The sequence below is a fragment of the Gorilla gorilla genome, chromosome 8, assembly GCF_029281585.2.
Source record: "Gorilla gorilla gorilla isolate KB3781 chromosome 8, NHGRI_mGorGor1-v2.1_pri, whole genome shotgun sequence".
In the NCBI taxonomy this organism is placed as follows: domain Eukaryota; kingdom Metazoa; phylum Chordata; class Mammalia; order Primates; family Hominidae; genus Gorilla; species Gorilla gorilla.
In genome coordinates this window covers 23,584,663-23,602,214 of record NC_073232.2, presented here as the reverse complement: position 1 = coordinate 23,602,214, position 17,552 = coordinate 23,584,663, and the positions used below count along the sequence as shown (strand labels likewise).

Genomic DNA, 17,552 nt, shown 5'->3' with positions numbered 1-17,552 from the left:
ATTTGACAGAGAAACACCTTTGTAAGTACACATCGAGAATATGCAATTAGAATATTTTCTCAGTTGGGCCCTGTGAGGCAAGGAGGCATATCCAACCATAAAAGGCATGCGTGTTTTCTGTAATATTTCATCATAAGCAGTGTTCTGTCAGTGAATGGAAGCATTTGAATAGAGAAACTTCTTTGTAAGCATACATTGACAATATGAAGAAACAATTATTGGTCAAAAAAGCCATGCATTATTATGTATTTTTTCCATTCTGCTTGTAATCAGTGTTGCTGTTTTTTCATCGTGTTTTATAAAGGCAACACATTACTGATCCCAAATACTCTGGGAAGATTTAATCTAAAATACCCCTTCTCTATTCAGGGATCTGATCATTTCTGTTCTTAACTAGGTTTTCATTGGTATTCTCAACTTTTCTAAGAAAACAGTTTTTGAGACTTGCAATCTTCTTTCATTTTGTAGTAAGTAGCCTTATTCCTGTTTTATAGATAGAAAAAAATGAAGTACAAAGATGTGTTTGCACTGTTAGAATTCTAATGCCACAGAATACTACTGTAAATGTTTGGTTCCAATTGTGCCAGTTTTACTAATATCACATAGTACAGAAAGCCATAATTTTGTGAGAGTTTTCCCACTGTTCACTGCTTTCTAACTCAGTGGCTTTTTGTTGTTGTTGTTGTTGTTGTTGTTGTTTTTGAGATGTAGTCTTGCACTGTTGCCTAGGCTGGAGTGCAATTGCGCGATCTTCACTCACTGCAGCCTCCGCCTCCCGGGTTCAAATGATTCGCCTACCTCAGACTTCTGAATAGCTGGGATGACAGGTGCCCACCACCACGCCCAGCTAATTTTTGAATTTTTAGTAGAGACGGGGTTTCACCATGTTTGCCAGGCTGGTCTCGAACTCCTGACCTCGTGATCCACCCGCCTCAGTCTCCCAAAGTGCTGGGATTGCAGGCGTGAGCCACTGCGCGTGGCCAACTCAGTGGCTTTTTAAAAAATCGTGGTGAAATATACATAACGAGGTAAACCATTTTAACCACATTGTTGTGCAACCATCTCCACCATCCATCTCCAGAACTTTTTCATCATCCCAAACCAAAACTCGGTACCCATAATACAATTCCTCCCCATTCCCTTCTCCCAGCCCCTGGGAAGCAGCATTCTACTTTCTGTGAGTTTGACTCTTCTAGGGAGCTCATATAAATGGAATCGTACAGTACTTGTCTTTTTGTGACTGGCTTATTTCGCTTAGCGTGATGTCTTCAAGACTTGTCTATGTGGTAGCATGTATGACAATTTCCTTCCTTTTTAAGGCTGAAAAATGCCTAATATCTGTGTTGTATGAATAGACCACATGGCTTATTCTTTCATCCCTTGCTGGATCTGACTCAGTGTTTTTATACTGAGGGTCACAGCCCGCATTTTAAAACATAAAGTAGATTAGGAAATGTGTGCCCATATGAGGTATTTGTATTGTTTTGTGAGCCCGTGCACACGTGTCTGTCTGCATTGTGATGTAAAATGTTTTTCTGGTTGTCAGTTGCTGTTAGAAAAGTTTGGAAGCTGTACCATAAAGATCTTTAGATGTTAGGTTTCCCTGGCCCCTGTGCCTGCGAGAGCTCCTTTGTGACGTGTGTGGTATTCCCTTGGTGTCCAGGCCATCACACAGTGCTTTTTCTTGACTGTGTTTGTATTGCTCTCCATTGAAAAGCTTCTTGGCCGGGCGCAGTGGCTCATACCTGTAATCCCAGCACTCTCAGAGGTTGAGGCGGGCAGATCTCTTGAGGTCAGGAATTCGAGACCAGCCTGGCCAACATGGTGAAATGCCTTCTCTACTAAAAATATAAAAATTAGCTGGTGTGGTGGCACGCTCTTGTAATCCTAGTTCCTCAGGAGGCTGAGGCAGGAGAATCGCTTGAACCTGGGAGGTGGAGGCTGTAGTGAGCCAAGAGTGCACCACTACACTCCAGCCTGGGCGATAGAGCGAGACTCCATCTCAAAAAAAAAAAAAAAAAAAGCTGCTTTAGCATGTGATCCCTAGTACAGGGATGTACAAGCTACTTAAACTAGAAATTCTAAAAAATATGCCACCTGCTTTATTCAGTGCAAGAAGCTTAACCCCTTTAGTGCTTATTATTGACTTATACAGATAACTTAGTTTTATGAGCTACTTTCCCAATGGTCGGTAAAGTCAGTGTTTTCATTAAAGGTCAGTATGAAAGACTGTTAATAAAGGAGGTCATATTTCTTTTCCTGGTGTGTTCTCCGATGGGGCACACTGTACCCTAGGGTAATATGATTTTTGGAATAAAACAGGCCTGGATTCAATCTTCCTGTTATTTGCTAGCTGTGGCCAATTATACACGAATTACGAAGAGATTTCACCATCTTCATACAGAATTTATAGGGCCATATATGACTTGTGTTGGGGGTGGAGATGCTTTGGGGAAAAGTGTGAATGTAATATTATTAAAAATCAAGTAATTTTATTTCCTACCCTTCATACTAACAGTATAATTTCGTAATTCTTTTTCTAGGAGTTGACTAAAATGTACTAATAATCTGTGAGAGGTCTGTGTGCTAAGCCTTTTCTCAGTCTCGTCTCTTGGCCAATTGTGGTCCATTGGATAAAAACAGTATGTCTGGCCTGCTAGTCTGATTGGCTGCCAAGAGGTGGACAGTTGTGATCAGCCACATGGGCTTTGTTCTGACACTTGGGTGACGGTGGAAGCTCCTGATTGGCAGGAACTCTGCAAGTGTATGTGGGAGCAGTGTTTCCCCAGTGCTGTTTGCCCAGGGCACATTTGTACTGGTTTGCAAAATGTCCTACTGAAGATCCTTGTTAATAATGTGTAGGTTAAAACAACAACAAAACTAGGGTTCAGTTTTGAGATATTGGATAGATTATATCCACCTTGCATACATATTGTGATGTCTCAGGGTACAGAATGTAAAGAGTAACAGTTCACTCTTACAGATTCAGTTGGGAATAACTGTGTCAGGATGCCTGAGGAATATCACCGTGTTATCTATTTATTACATACTAATTCAAGATTTTTTCTCAGGGTGGCATGCATATTCAGTAGTGTTTGTGTATTGTACTAAACCCTGTTCTTACTGAACTGAGATTTTGCATTTTTTATAAGCAGAGGGAAGCTGAACCCTTAAGTATCTACCCTGGTCTTGTGGCATTTCATGTTGAGAGCACCAAAATATTCCCTGTGTCATGGGAAGGGTAGATTATGAGAGAAGGAACAGAAAGAGCAGATAAACTCCTGGGCCCTAGGGTGGTTTTTTTTGTTTGTTTGTTTGTTTGTTTTTATATCATGTATCCACAATGATCATTTGGAAGGAATCCAAGTGAATCAAGTGTGAGTCAAACAGCATTGTTTATAGATGCTGTTGTAGTCTGTTCTATGCTGCTGTAGTGGAATACCACAGACTGGGTAATTTACAAAGAAAAGAAACTTATTTACTTATTTATTTATTTTGAGATGGAGTTGCCCAGGCTGGAGTGCAGTGGGGTGATCTCAGCTTACTGCAACCTCTGCCTCTGGGGTCCATGTGATTCTCCTGCCTCTGCCTCCCAAGTAGCCGGGACTACAGGCATGTTCCACCATGTCCTGCTAATTTTTTTTTTTTTTTTTTTTGTATTTTTAGTAGAGATGGGGTTTCATCATGTTGGTTGTCTAGGCTGATCCTGAACTCCTGACCTCAAGTGATCCTCCTGCCTTGGCCTCCCAAAGTGCTGGGATTATAGGCGTGAACCATCGCACCCAGCCAAAAATGTGTTTCTTATAGTTCTGGAGACTGGGAAGTCCAAGGTCGAGGGCCTGCATCTGGTGAGGGCCTTCTTGCTGCATCATCCTATGGTGGAAGGTGGAAGGGCAAAAGAGGAAGGGGGCCGAACTCTTCCATTTTATATCCCACTTCCACATTAACAGCATTAATCCATTCATGAGGTGGAGCCCTCATGGCCTCATCACTGTTGCATTGAGGATTAAGTTTCAACATGAACTTTGGGGGACAGAGTGAAACCATAGCAGACAGTTTTCAGAGCTTTCCACCAAGCCTGTTTCTCTCCACAGTGCACTGACTGAGCAGGGCTGTGGCACTGGGAGGTAGCTGGTGTCTGCCATGCACTGGGCTTGGTGCAGGAGTTGAAATGTACTTGTGGGCCAGATGTCACCAAGTGGGTGTCTGTATGTGCCTCTGCAATGGTAATTCCACTCTTGCTGCTTTGATATATATTTGCTATTTCCTAATAATTTAGTAATAACAATCTAGAACTGGAAGGAAACTCCTTGTTTTAGAGGGAAGGATCCTTCAGCCCAGAGATCTATACAGATATAGTTGGGCAGAGTTGGGACTGGAACTCAAGTCCCTTCTGCTTGTAGTTTTTTTCCAATCTAATATATATGTATATCTACATACACCTATACATACATATATACACACACACTCTAATATATATATATATATATATAATTATTATTTTTTTAAAGAGATGGGGTCTCTGTGTTACCCAGGTTGAAATGCAGTGGCTCTTCACAGATGTGATCATAGTGCACTACAGCCTCAAACTCCTGGGTACAAGCGATCCTTTGGAGTAGCTAGGACCACAGGTGCCCACCACCGCACCTGTCTTCCGCCATGTTAAACATAGCCCTTCCCCATAGAAAATTCTCAGCACATTTTATAAAGTGGGCTGTGATGCCATGAATCCCAGCCTCAGGAGGGCCATTCTGATTGGTCTCAGGCCTCCATGCTGTAGGTGTTGTGGTGATGCTCTAAGAAGTGCGAGAACTTGGCCTCCTCCAATTGGAGGTTGACTCACGCATGCTTCCTGCAGTCAGGTTGTGTGAGTGTTGCAACGGGGATGGCACCCACCCAGGGCTGGAGAGTCTGCGTGCATATTTGCTTACAAGTAGAGGAGCTGATTTTTTTACTGACAAGTACATTTCACCAGTGCTGCCAGCACGTTCTCTTGGTCTGGAAGGTCAGTAACTGGTACCAGAGTTGGTACGGTTTGTTTTTCATTGTTTGCTCTGGCTTCTGTGCTGGATGAGGTCATTCAGTTGCATACAGTTCCTGCTTTCAGAAGTTGCTAGAGTGTTTCTCTTTGAACTTGAACTGTGGCTCTTTTGATATCCAGAAAGAGAGTTCTTTGGGGGGATGGTTAATTCTTGTTTTGGGTGCTTTTCTTCACCGCTCTAAGGAACTACCACAGTCAGAAGGTGCATTCTTACTGCGATCTTTTTATTTGCTACCTTGGGCTTAAGGAGCCTGCATATATCTACTGAGGTGAGTTTAGGTCAGTCTCTGTAACTGTTCGTCACTTAGGCCTTGATGGGTGACATGGATGGGGATGACTTCCTGGGCTAACTCTTCTCTTGCTAAAGGATGATTTTTCACCATCTTGAATGCCCATGATTAAAACATAAACAAGAAAATAGATATCTGAGGTAAGAATAAACACTGGGACCTTTCTATGGCTGTTGAATAATGTAGTCCTTCTCTAGAAAATGTTGTGTGAACTTAGACTTGTTAACAGAATAGCAGACTTGTATGAGACTAAATAAAAATTATATGTTGTTATAGTGAGTGGTATTGAATAGTGTGTCTTTGCCAGGAAGAGAGCTTTGTAATAGGCTGTGTCTTATGTAGTTGTGAACTATTTTTTTTTCCTAAAATTTCTTCAGATGCCAACCATGTCTGTCAAACTCTGGATGAGTCGCCTTTTACTTAGCTTTTTAAGAACTCTTTTTGGATTCACTAACTTTTATATGCATTATTTTATCCATGCTCTATTAAGTGTCTAGGATCCTGATAATTATGCATTTTCTCTGAAGATATCTATTTCCAGTAAAATTTGACTATCTAGTGAAGATTGTAGGCCTGATAATATATTTTGAAGTACTTGTTATGATCTGAATGTGTGTGTCACCCCCAAAAATGCATATGTTGAAATTTGAACCCCTTATGTTATGGTTTTAGGAGGAGGGGCCTTGGGGAGTCCTGAGAATGGGATTAGTGCTTCCAGGAGAAGAGACAGGAGAGCTTTTTTCTCACTCTCCCTGCTGTCCACCATGTGAGGACACAGCCAGAAGGTGGCTGTGTGGCAGTCAGGAAGGGAGCCCTCACCAGACACCCGATCTGCTGGCACCTTGATCTTGGACTTCCCAGCCTCTAGAATTGTGAGAAATAGACAAGTGTTGTTTAAGGCCCCCAGCCTATGGCAGCTTGTTATAGCAGCCTGAGCTAAGACATATTTGATTTTAGCAAAATAGCACTTGATTTGAAAGCATTCTGCTCATTGCCTTCACCTCCTCCTTCACAGTTGTGGATTAAAAAAAAAAAATGAACACGTGACCACAACAAAACACTGATATGTGCTGAGTTTGATTTACTTCTTTTTTTTTTGAGATGGAGTCTCGCTCTGTCATCCAGGCTGGAGTGCAGTGGTGCAGTCTTAGCCCACTGCAACCTCTGCCTCCCAGGTTCAAGCGATTCTTCTGCCTCAGCCTCCCAAGTAGCTGGGATTACAGGAACTCGCCACCATGCCCAGCTGATTTTTGTATTTTTAGTAGAGATGAGGTTTCACCATGTTGGCCAGGCTGGTCTTGAACTCCTGACCGCAAGCGATACGCCCACCTCAGCCTCCCAAAGTGCTGAGATTATAGGCGTCAGCCACTGTGCCTGGCCTTTAATTTGCTTCTTATTCCTTGGTTAGGATTAGGGAGAGAATGTCTTGGGTGGCCACTGTGGAAACAGCATTTCCAGTCCCTGTCAGTACTTGTCTAAGGAGATTTAATGCTCTCCTTCCTCTTGGGCAGTTATTCTCACAGTGGCTATGGCTTGTCTTGCTACATACACTGTGTAACCACCCTGCCCTGCTGGGCCTTGGTGTACACAGATATTGGGTAAAAATCTAATGTTGACCTAGATAAACAGATCACACACACACACACACACACACATACACACACACACCACATTTTTTTGGTAGGTACGTTTTCAATGTCGTTTCATTTCAGAAAAAATATGGGCTACCCTTATATTAACATAGGACACTTAATTACCTTGTATGCATTCACATTTATTTACATACAGTTTTTTTCTGTAGCAATGATAAATGCAATCCTAAGTAATATTGGCTTAATATTTGGATGCTTTAATTTATAAAAGCTTTCCCTTTCTATGGCTCATGACGGTGATTTATATATTTATTGGTAGCTCTGTTTTAGAAAAGGGACTGAGTTGCTGGGTGTTTCTGCCCTAGTTTCTGGTTTCCGGGAACCTCTGGGCTCGCCCAGCCTGCCTGGTTGGTTGTTGGCTGAGGCTGGGCAAGGTTCTTGAAACTGTTGACACCTGTGAGGCTCTCTGTCCATCTCAGTAGGTGCGAGAGTCCCAGATCTTGTTTGGGGAAGCATGGCCTTGCATTGGGGAGGGAGAAGGGAAGAAAGAACTTGATTATATCAGAGAAGAGACAGAGAAACCTTGGTTTCCCTCAAGGTCTTAAGTCTGGAGTACCTGTCACTTCTGCTGACCTGTGAGCTGACTGTGTGAGGGCTCCACCCCTCCAGTCCTGGCCTATTTCCATCTTCCCCAAAACTTGAGAGGAAGGTTACACTGAACAGAAGTACCTGTGTTGTTCTTGAGTTGAGGAATTTTTTTCTGCTATATTTTTTCCCAAATGATGCTAAAGTTTTTGCTGGAACAATATGTTGGGTCTGTCTAGCTTCCGGAGGACTTAGATCACCACATGTTATAATCTTAACATAACACATGTGTGCACGCATGCATGCACACACACACACACATATGTGCACAATGCAAACTGCAGCTCACCACAACACAACATGTACCCTCCCCTTCCTTTCATGGGGATAGGATAACTCGAATCTTCCTTCTGACTTTTATTGTCAAGAAATATTTTCTACACTCTCTATATCAGTTATTGGCAGTTATATCTGCAAACCCATGAGGGTTTTCTGGATTCAGATAACAAACACACATCATTTGTGGAATATGAGGAATTTAAGGAGACTCGAGGGTGGGCAAAGATTTGAATAAACATCAGAACGAGGATGATTATTTGTGAAACAGACCTTTGAGAACTGAGTTCCAAGAGCAACAGACCTTTCAGTGAGAACCAAAAAATTCATTCTGTAGCTCAGAAAATTCCTAACTTCATTTCTTCAGGATAAACATGTCATTATACCAAATAGCAATCTCAGTGTGTTAAAATCTACCTGTGCACTGTGTCCCACAGACATCGTCAGATGCCAGCTCTCCTGGTGTTGCCATTTATTATGTTGCCGACGATTCTGGGATTTAGGATCCCACCTTCATGCCCTGTCTTTCCCCCTCCTTCCAGGTTCCTGGGACTGCTCTTTGCCTCCCCCTTCCACCCCACCCTCTCTCCCTTCCCTTCCAGCCTCTTCCACCAGGTGCTATGCTCCTGCCTTGGGATCAGCCAGCTCCCATGCTGCCTCCTTCCCCAGTATCTTCACCTCCTGGTCTAACCCAGAGATCAGCCACCCTCCTCCTACCCGAGTATCTTCACCTCCTGGTCTAACCCAGAGATCAGCCACCCTCCTCCTACCCGAGTATCTTCGCCTCCTGGTCTAACCCTGAGATCGTCAGCCAGCCTCCTCTTACCTGAGTATCTTCACCTCCTGGTCTAACCCTGGGATCATCAGCCAGCCTCCTTCTCCAGTATCTTCACCTCCTGGTCTAACCCTGGGATCATCAGCCAGCCTCCTCCTCCAGTATCTTCACCTCCTGGTCTAACCCTGGGATCATCAGCCAGCCTCCTCCTCTAGTATCTTCACCTCCTGGTCTAACCCTGGGATCATCAGCCAGCCTCCTCCTCCAGTATCTTCACCTCCTGGTCTAACACAGATATCAGCCACCCTCCTCCTACCCGAGTATCTTCACCTCCTGGTCTAACCCAGAGATCAGCCGCCCTCCTCCTACCCGAGTATGTTCACCTCCTGGTCTAACCCTGAGATCATCAGCCAGCCTCCTCTTACCTGAGTATCTTCACCTCCTGGTCTAACCCTGGGATCATCAGCCAGCCTCCTTCTCCAGTATCTTCACCTCCTGGTCTAACCCTGGGATCATCAGCCAGCCTTCTCCTCCAGTATCTTCACCTCCTGGTCTAACTCTGGGATCAGCCAGCCTCCTCCTCTAGTATCTTCACCTCCTGGTCTAACCCTGGGATCATCAGCCAGCCTCCTCCTCCCCCAGTATCTTCACCTCCTGGTCTAACCGAGAGCCAGTCTCCGAGTTCAGTGCTGCCTTGGCTCCCTTGGGAATGGGAGTGCACCTTCTCCCACCCCGTATGTGCCTTGGGATCTGGAGGCAGGGCTCAGGTTCCTGCCCTCATGGCCACTTTTGGGTCATGACCCTTCCCCTTGCTGCTGCTTTGAGCCTTGTCTCAGTTGTATTCTGTCCTCTACCCTCAGTGCTAGCATTTCCTGGTCTTAGCTCCTCGTTCGTTCATTGAAAGTTTTGGCCCCTGGCTCACAGTCATCTGCTGCAGGGGTCAGTATTTGTCAAAGCTCACCGGGGACTCCATGGCAGCCGGAGCTGAGTGACCAGCAGCCTGGTTTGCCTGAGACTGGAGTGGCAGCAGGAGCTTTTTGGGATGGGGATGTTCAGTCTGAGGACTAAGGAGTTTCACAGGACGCAGGACTTTCAGTGCTCAAACTAGGAGGAGGAGGTTACCCTAAAAAGACACTGTTAATACCAGGAACCGCTTCTGAGCTGAAATCCAGAGATCCCACTCACCAGAAGCTTCTGTCCTTCAGCTCAGCTGACAGATTACAATAAGAACATCAGATTTTTCCCATTCCAGGTCCCTTTCCAACCCCTCTGCTCCTGCTGGACTTTGCCTCTGCTTTTGAATTCCAGCATTTCAGCGATGCGCTTGTCAACACACTGGAATCCCTTACTTCACTCTCCTGGGGGATTGGGCGGCCCACCCATGCCTGTCCCTGGACTTCTGAGTTCTGCCAGAGAAAGTTACACAGTTGCCTTTCTATGATCCTGATCTCTGCCTCACCAGGGCCTCAACACTGCCTGGAAATCAAATTTTCCTCATCAACCCTCTTCCTCTCCATAATGACTTTTCCAACCTCCTCCGCACTTCTTAAATCTCTAGGTTCATACTGAGCCCATCCCTCCTCCTCTCATTTCACTCTCGGCAGATGATCTTTCCACAGCTCACGGGACAGTCGTGCGAAGGCCATTCTCTGACCTTCCCACTGCCCCTTTGCAAATCCGCCTGCTCCTGGACCTGTACTTTTCTCATTTTTATGTTTATAGTGAAAGAGGAATCTTATTTATTCTCTAGAAATCCATTTCTGCATCACCATTCTCTCCCACCTCCAATTTATTTTTATTTATTTATTTATTTATTTATTTATTTATTTATTTATTTATTTGAGACAGAGTCTCACTCTGTCACCCAGGCTGGAGTGCAGTGGCACGATCTTGGCTCACTGCAAGCTCTGCCTCCTGGGTTCACGCCATTCTCCTGCCTCAGCCTCCAAAGTAGCTGGGACTACAGGCGTCCGCCACCATGCCTGGCTAATTTTTTTGTATTTTTTAGTGGGTACGGGGTTTTACTGTGTTAGCCAGGATGGTCTCCATCTCCTGACCTCGTGTTTTGCCCGCCTCGGCCTCCCAAAGTGCTGGGATTACAGGCGTGAGCCACCACGCCCGGCCCCACCTCCGATGTAAACCTCTCTCCTGGTATTTCCTTCTCATGAGCATTTATAAGTGCTCAGGTCTCTCCTATCTTATGACAAAAACAGAACCCAAGCCCTTCTTGGAACTCTCCTCTTTCAGTGACCACTTTCTCTTTCCTTCTCTTGATGAAACATTTTGAGAGCATGTTCTACTTTCTGCCTTGTACTATTACCTACTGCTACACAGCAAATGATTGCACACTCAGTGTCATAAACAACCTGTGTTGGTTCCCTCACCAGTTCCGTGGCTCAGGAGACCGGGCACAGCCTAGCTGGTTTCTGTGCTTCAGGCTCTCACCAGGCTGCTGTCCAGGTGGGTGCCAGGGCTGTGGTCTCATCAGAGGCTCGACTGAGGAAGAGTGTTTCCAGGCTCCCTCAGGTCATGGGCAGAATTCATTTCCCTGCAGTTGTGGGACATGGGTCGCCTGCAGTTCCATTCCGCACAGGTCCTTACTTCCTTACAGCTGGCAAGGATGGAAGATTGCAGCATGATGGCTTCACAGGAGTGACATCTCATCACCTTTGCTATCTTCTGTTGTTAGAAGCAGGTGACAGGTGAACAGTAGGTGAAGAGGAATGTGGGATCACCTTAAAGTCACTGTGTTACCTACTTATTCTTTCATTCCCCTTTCACTCCTCAATCCACTAGATTCTGTTTTTTATCTCTGCTACTTTAGTGAAACTGATACCAGCGGGTCAGGATTGGCTACAAAATTTTCTGGGCCCAGTGCAAAGTGAAAATACAGGGTTCTTTGTTCAAAAATTAAGAATTTCAAGATGGTAGCAGCAAAGCACTAAACGAAGCGTAGGGCTCCTCAGGCATGGGGGCTGTGAAGGTCCCATGCCCATGAAGCCAGCGCTGCAGAGAGGCCTTAGGTCCGCCCTGCTGCGAGTTCCACAGGGCCCTCTGGTTGTGTTCCTGCTCGGCCTCTCAGCAGCATTTGCCAGCTGGGATTTACCTCTGTGGAGCGCATCCTCCTCTGTGAAACATCCCCCTGCCCTCTGAGCGCCTGAGACACTCTCCCCTGGGTTTCCTTCTCTCGCTCGATTATCCCCTTCAGCCTCCTTTGCAGCCTCCCCTTCCTCTCCCCACCCCTTTGTATTTGGGTATTTTGAGGACACTTTTGCCACCCTGCTGAGGAATATCAGCCGTTTCAGCCACTTCATTTGCTGTAGGATTTTGGCTGTCATATCTATGTATCCAGCCCATACCTAACTTGTGAGCTCAAGCACCTATGTCAGTGCATCCTTTATAGTCTTGCATGCTTTGCAGGTATCTAAAATGCAGTGAGTCTGTAACACATTTCCTTGTTTTCTCTGATCCATTGAACTGGTTCTTCCTCAGTGTCCTCTATTTCAGCACTTAGCCTCATTCTTTCGCCGGGGAGTCTGGGTTTGTATCTGTGCGCTAACCCCAGGCTTGAGTCCCATCTTTCTTCTTCTGGCTCATCTTGTGCTCCAAGCCCATGCGCCTATGTCTGCCGAGGGTTCTCCCCTTGGACTGCATTTCATCACATGCTCTCCCTGGACTTCTGTGGTCTGTTCTCATGGTGACCTCGGCTTCCTCTGTTAAAACCCAGCACACTTCATTGCTACTCCTTTGTCCAATGCCTGCTTCCCCCAGTAGAAAATAAGCTATGATAAATAAGTCCACGAGGCAGGGAGTTTTACTGCTTTATCCTCAATGTCAAGACATATGCCTGGCACAAGCTATACACTCAATAAATACGTGTTTTAATGAAAGAGTTTGTTTTAATTTTCAGCCCAATTTTTTAAAGAATTAAATTGTTTTTTTAGAGACAGGGTCTTGCTATGTTGCCCAGGCTGGTCTTGAACTCTTGGGCTCAAGTGATCCTCCTGCCTCAGACTTCCAAGTAGCTGGGATTACAGGCATGAGCCACCATGCCCAGCCCAGCCCAATTTTTCAAGTGTGACCATTTTGTTGTTTTAGAACAAAAGTGTAGAAAATACTATATATGGAAGAGTAGGACAGTGGTATAGTAGGATTCCTGTTCTTGAGATATTAGAAATATCTGTAATGTTATAATAGTTTTGGGCCTTTCAGTTGGATTATTAGTAATTAGAAAGTAAAGCTGTAACAGGAAATAAATGGGTGTTTCCTTATTTCTGTTGCGATCTGGGCACTAACAGGTGGAAGGAAACTGGTGCCATTTGCCCTGCAAATTCACAGAATTAACTTGTGCAATTTGGGTGGGAGGAAGTCAGAATAGGTGATGATTAACCATGGAGATGAGTGTATTTCAGATACTGTCTTCTGAATCAGTTTGCCCTTACCACAGCAAAAATGTTTTGATAATATTTTATCTTTTTTTTTTTAACAAATAAGTGTTGAGGCAGTCATGGTGAGAGATCTGCATCTCTGATTCTTGGGGACACTGTTTCCTCACAAACCTGCAGTATCTGCTTTGAAAACTATTTTGATATAGAATGGTGAAATGGATCAAGTATTTGGGGGCCTAATTATTCAGAGACTAAATGTGGCCGGAAGAGGAAGAATTCTACCCAAGAAAGCTGCCGCTGATCTGCTCAACATCTCGGAGCAGTCTCTTTTTAAGCAGAAGTCAGTAACAAGCAAACACAATGTCAATGGATTTATTAATCTGTTAAACTCTTCATTCTGTTACCTGCTGGGTCTCAATCTTTTTGACCTCAGGACCCCTTTACACTGTTTTAAAAAGTATTTGAGAATCTTAAATAACTTTTTTTTTGTTTATATCTATTGATATTTTACTATGTTAAAAATTGAAACTGAGAAATTTTAAAAGTTCACTTAAAAATAACAAACAATAATAAACCTGTTACATACTAATAAAAAGGCCATTTATAATGAAGAATAACCTTACTAAAACAAAAAAAAGTATGAGATGAATGTTTCACATTGTTTTATTTATCTCTTTAGTGATTTTTTAAAGTGAAAACCAAAAAAAAATTTAGTGAGAAGAGCGACATTGTTTTCCATTTTTGTGAATCTGTTTCATAACCAGCTTTGATAGAAAATAGCTGTGTTCTCATGTCTGCTTCTGTAATCAGTCTGTCGGGGTAGGTTGTTTTGGGGGTCATGTATGCAGAAAATCTAGTTTCACACAGTTACATCATTGGGAAAGGCCAGAGAATTGAAATAACCTTTTCAGATAATTACGGACATTCTTCCTTGATACCACACCAAAACCTGAGGAGTGGTAGTGTCTGAAAGGTTAGTTACAATATTCTGAAGCCATAGCAATGATCTTTCCTACTCTGTTACATTAAAATTTGTCTATCTTGCATTTTGAATAGGACAATAGAGGAATAGTTAAGTCAGCTATAATACATTCATGTAATGGCAGATTTTGCAGCCATATATTGAAAAAGTTATTACAGGTAAAATGCTTACAAATGTAATAAATTATCTATTTAATATCCCAATTTTGCTAAAAAATGAAAAGAGGTGTGTATTGTATTAGTTGAAAGGAAATGTATCAAAATATAAATATTTTAAATGATGCATTCATGGGGGAAATTTTCTTTATACTTTTCTGTATTTTCCAAATTTTGTGTGATCAGCACATTGCTTTTAAAATCAGAAGAAAAAAATAAGTATTTTTTGTTACGAGAGAAATGTCTGTTAAACTGTTTCCCTCATCTGTAGGTTGCCTTCTACGTGTAAAACCCCAGTATTTCCAATTTGAGTGGTAACAAAGATCTGTTTTCTCCCTCAAGTTTTTATTTGTTTAACAGACTATCATAACCTTTCTGTGGCTGTTTTAAGCTTCACGGTTTTTCCGCTTTATTTCAGTAGTAATTCATTGATTGAATAAACAAGTTTTGACTTGTTTAAGAAAAGTTGCATAAATTAAACTTTCACATGTAGCAGAGACATAATTTGCTTTTTCTCATTTCTGTTATAGCTCAGGCAAGTTCTATTTCTTATCTAAGTGAAATGGCAAAAGAATATCTTGTCCTATGGGATAACAGAGCTACTCTCAAGGTTGAGAAATAACATGGAAATTAGCATGCGATCAACTTCCGAGTTATTGTGTCTGAGCTGTTTGCCAATGGTGTGAGTGTCACAGTTTCATGGCTGGAAGTTCAAGTGGCTTCAGAAATGCAAAGGGCAGCTCCCATCTGGGGATTAGTTCCCTGCTTACCCCTGGATTTAGAAAGGATGTTTGCAACTAATAATGTGGCTGACGTGGTATTGTCGTAAAGGATTGCTACTTCCAGAATTTTGTCTTTTGTGGACAGGACTCCAAATTTGATGATCATCTGTTTTCCTGCAAGTGGAAGATTTCATCATGTTTGTATTTCTTTGTTTTACATTTCTTATGATATGGTTGATAATTAAGATGCCTACAGAAGCTACAAAGCACCCACAAAGCAGGAAATTAGCAACTCTGCCTCTACCACTTGTAGTAAAGCTTGAAGACATTATCACTGACTTCTCCAGCTGAATGTATAGTTCTGTAGCTTTAGTTAAATGTGTCAGTGACTCTCAGGGTTTAGAATCTCTCCCAAGACTGTTTAGGAAGGTGCATCACCCTTTGAAGTGTAGACTGTGATGGAAAACTACTTAATTGCATATTCTAATATTGTTTTAGATTAAAAGACCATTCTGTCCTCTGCTTAAAACAATTGAGGATATTATATTTGAGGGCATCCCTACTGGTTAATATCATCATTACATTTGAAAATGTTCAAATTTACTTTCCATCACTAAGTATGAGTTGAACTTTTTGGAGTAGAAAATGCACTCTAAGGCCGGGCGCAGTGGCTCACACCTGTAATCCTACCACTTTGGGAGGCCAAGGCGGGTGGATCGGTTGAAATCAGGAGTTTGAGACCAGCCTGGCCAACATGGTGCAACCCTGTCTCTACTAAAAATACCAAAAATTAGCTGGGCGTGGTGGCACATGCCTGTAGTCCCAGCTACTCGGGAGGCTGAGGGAGGAGAATCCCTTAAACCCTGGAGGCGGAGGTTGCAGTGAGCCAAGGTCATGTCACTGCACTCCAGCCTGGGTGACAGAGTGAGACTCTGTCTCAAAAAGAAAAAAAGAAGAAAATACACTCTGAGTATACCTAATGGTTTATTCTCTTTTATTGTTGAATCCACTATTTACATTTCTTTCTTTTATGTATTAGACTGGACTAGGAAAGGTTTACAGATCTAAATAAGGAATGAGGAGTGTTATTATTATTGTATTGCCATGACCACAAACTGCGGGGCCTCTCGCCCTTGCCCTCCCACCTGTGGTTTTGAGGGTAGGAAGCCTTACCATAACCCAGTTCCTGATCATGCCGCCTCCCTGCCGCTTACCTGGTCAGGCCTGTTCGCTGTCCCTACCTACCCCAGGCCTCTGTGTTTGCTGCTCCGTCTGCCCGAAGCTCTTTCCCTTGGTAGCCCTTGGCTCTGTCCCTCACTTCCTTCAGGTGTCTGCTGTCTTCTCAGCGTGGTATTTCATGAATATCCACAATAGTGCACCCTGCCACTCCATTGCCTTACCTGTATTTCCCTGCATGGCACTTTGCACGGCCTGATATTATATTTCCCTCGGTTTGTCAGTTGGCCGCCTGCCCCTGAATGCAGGCTCCCAAGAGGGCAGTGGCTTTGTGTCCTTTGCTGCTAGGCCCATGTTGTTGTGAACAGTGCCTGGCACTTAATAGACACAGACTAAATACTTGATGAATTAATGGGAGGATGAATTCACCAGATTCCCTCTTGTGGGTGACTCTACACAAGATGGCATTTACTCGCCAGGTGTCCGGCTCCCTTCAAAAGACAGAGAATGATGGCTGGTTTCGTTGTAGCTTGACTCAGTGGCACACCCTGTGCCTGACACCCAGTTGACAGATGTGTAGGGAACAAAATTATGACGGGATGGCCACACAGTTGGCTGTTTGTACTCATTGCTGCCGGCTGTCTCCCAGAACAGTCATCTGCTCTGTAGGTGGAGAAACAGGGACATGAAAAGCCCTGGAAGGTTGTCAGGAAGCAATTTTAAATTTCTAATATGTAAACATCGGGGCTTTGGCATATTTTGAACCATTTTGATGATAGGAATGGAGGTGGTAGGAGCCACCCTGATTAAGTTCTTGTTGAGAATAAACTGGCACGCCAGACATTTACATAGGCTGAATCAATGTTGATGGCAGCCGTGTTTTTAATCCATGTGCCTAAAACAGTGTCCCTCATACCTGTCTCTTGCTGAGGCCCCTGTCACAGGTGAGCCATGTCTGACTTCCGAGCCTTCCATCGACTGCTCAGTCCACGTCTTCAGCCCTATTTCCCAAGCTTACCCAGTGAGTCCTCCTTGACTCAGGCTGGTTCCTCCATTGTTTCTGCCACCTGCAGGCCATTGGTGCTCCTTGAATACCCTGTGGTGTCATCGCAGACTCGTGCCTCCAGGGCTTTCCCGCTCTGACGGCTCTGTGTTTCCTATTGCTTCATATAGCTTGCTTCTGAATTAGCATGCGATATTATGTGACACTCATATGTTATGTATCTTGGTTTAGTTTTTACCGAAAGATGAAAGACTCTTAAAAGGGATCTTGGAGTTGTTCTTGTACATCTTTTATATCTCCTAAGCCTTTGATGGGCACTTGTTCCAAATGGGAAAGAAAAAAAAGATGAAAAAAAAAATAAGCCACCCAGAATGCAGATGGGACAAACTGTTGGTGTTAGAGCATGGTGGTCACCCAGGCCTAGAGTGTGGGGTACATAAGGGCCACTGAACTAAAACTGTCTGATGGTCTGGATCAGGCTATTGAGTAGAGCAACGGGTTGTAGAG

The 17,552-nt window shown here is 43.7% G+C and overlaps 1 protein-coding gene across 9 annotated transcripts in view; it reads left to right on the top strand.

Moving 5' to 3' along the window:
* Positions 1-17,552, top strand: part of FAM107B (family with sequence similarity 107 member B) — a 254,614-nt gene that overhangs the window by 195,570 nt on the left and 41,492 nt on the right. The window contains exon 1 of one of the 9 annotated variants that reach the window (XM_063709898.1): positions 5,145-5,310. The exons of 7 other annotated variants lie outside the window; for them this stretch is intronic. The gene's annotated coding sequence lies outside the window, so the exon portion shown is untranslated. Of the gene's footprint in view, positions 1-5,144; positions 5,311-5,376; positions 5,472-17,552 lie in introns of those variants that run through there. One more of the 9 variants, XM_063709901.1, reaches the window with a different exon arrangement.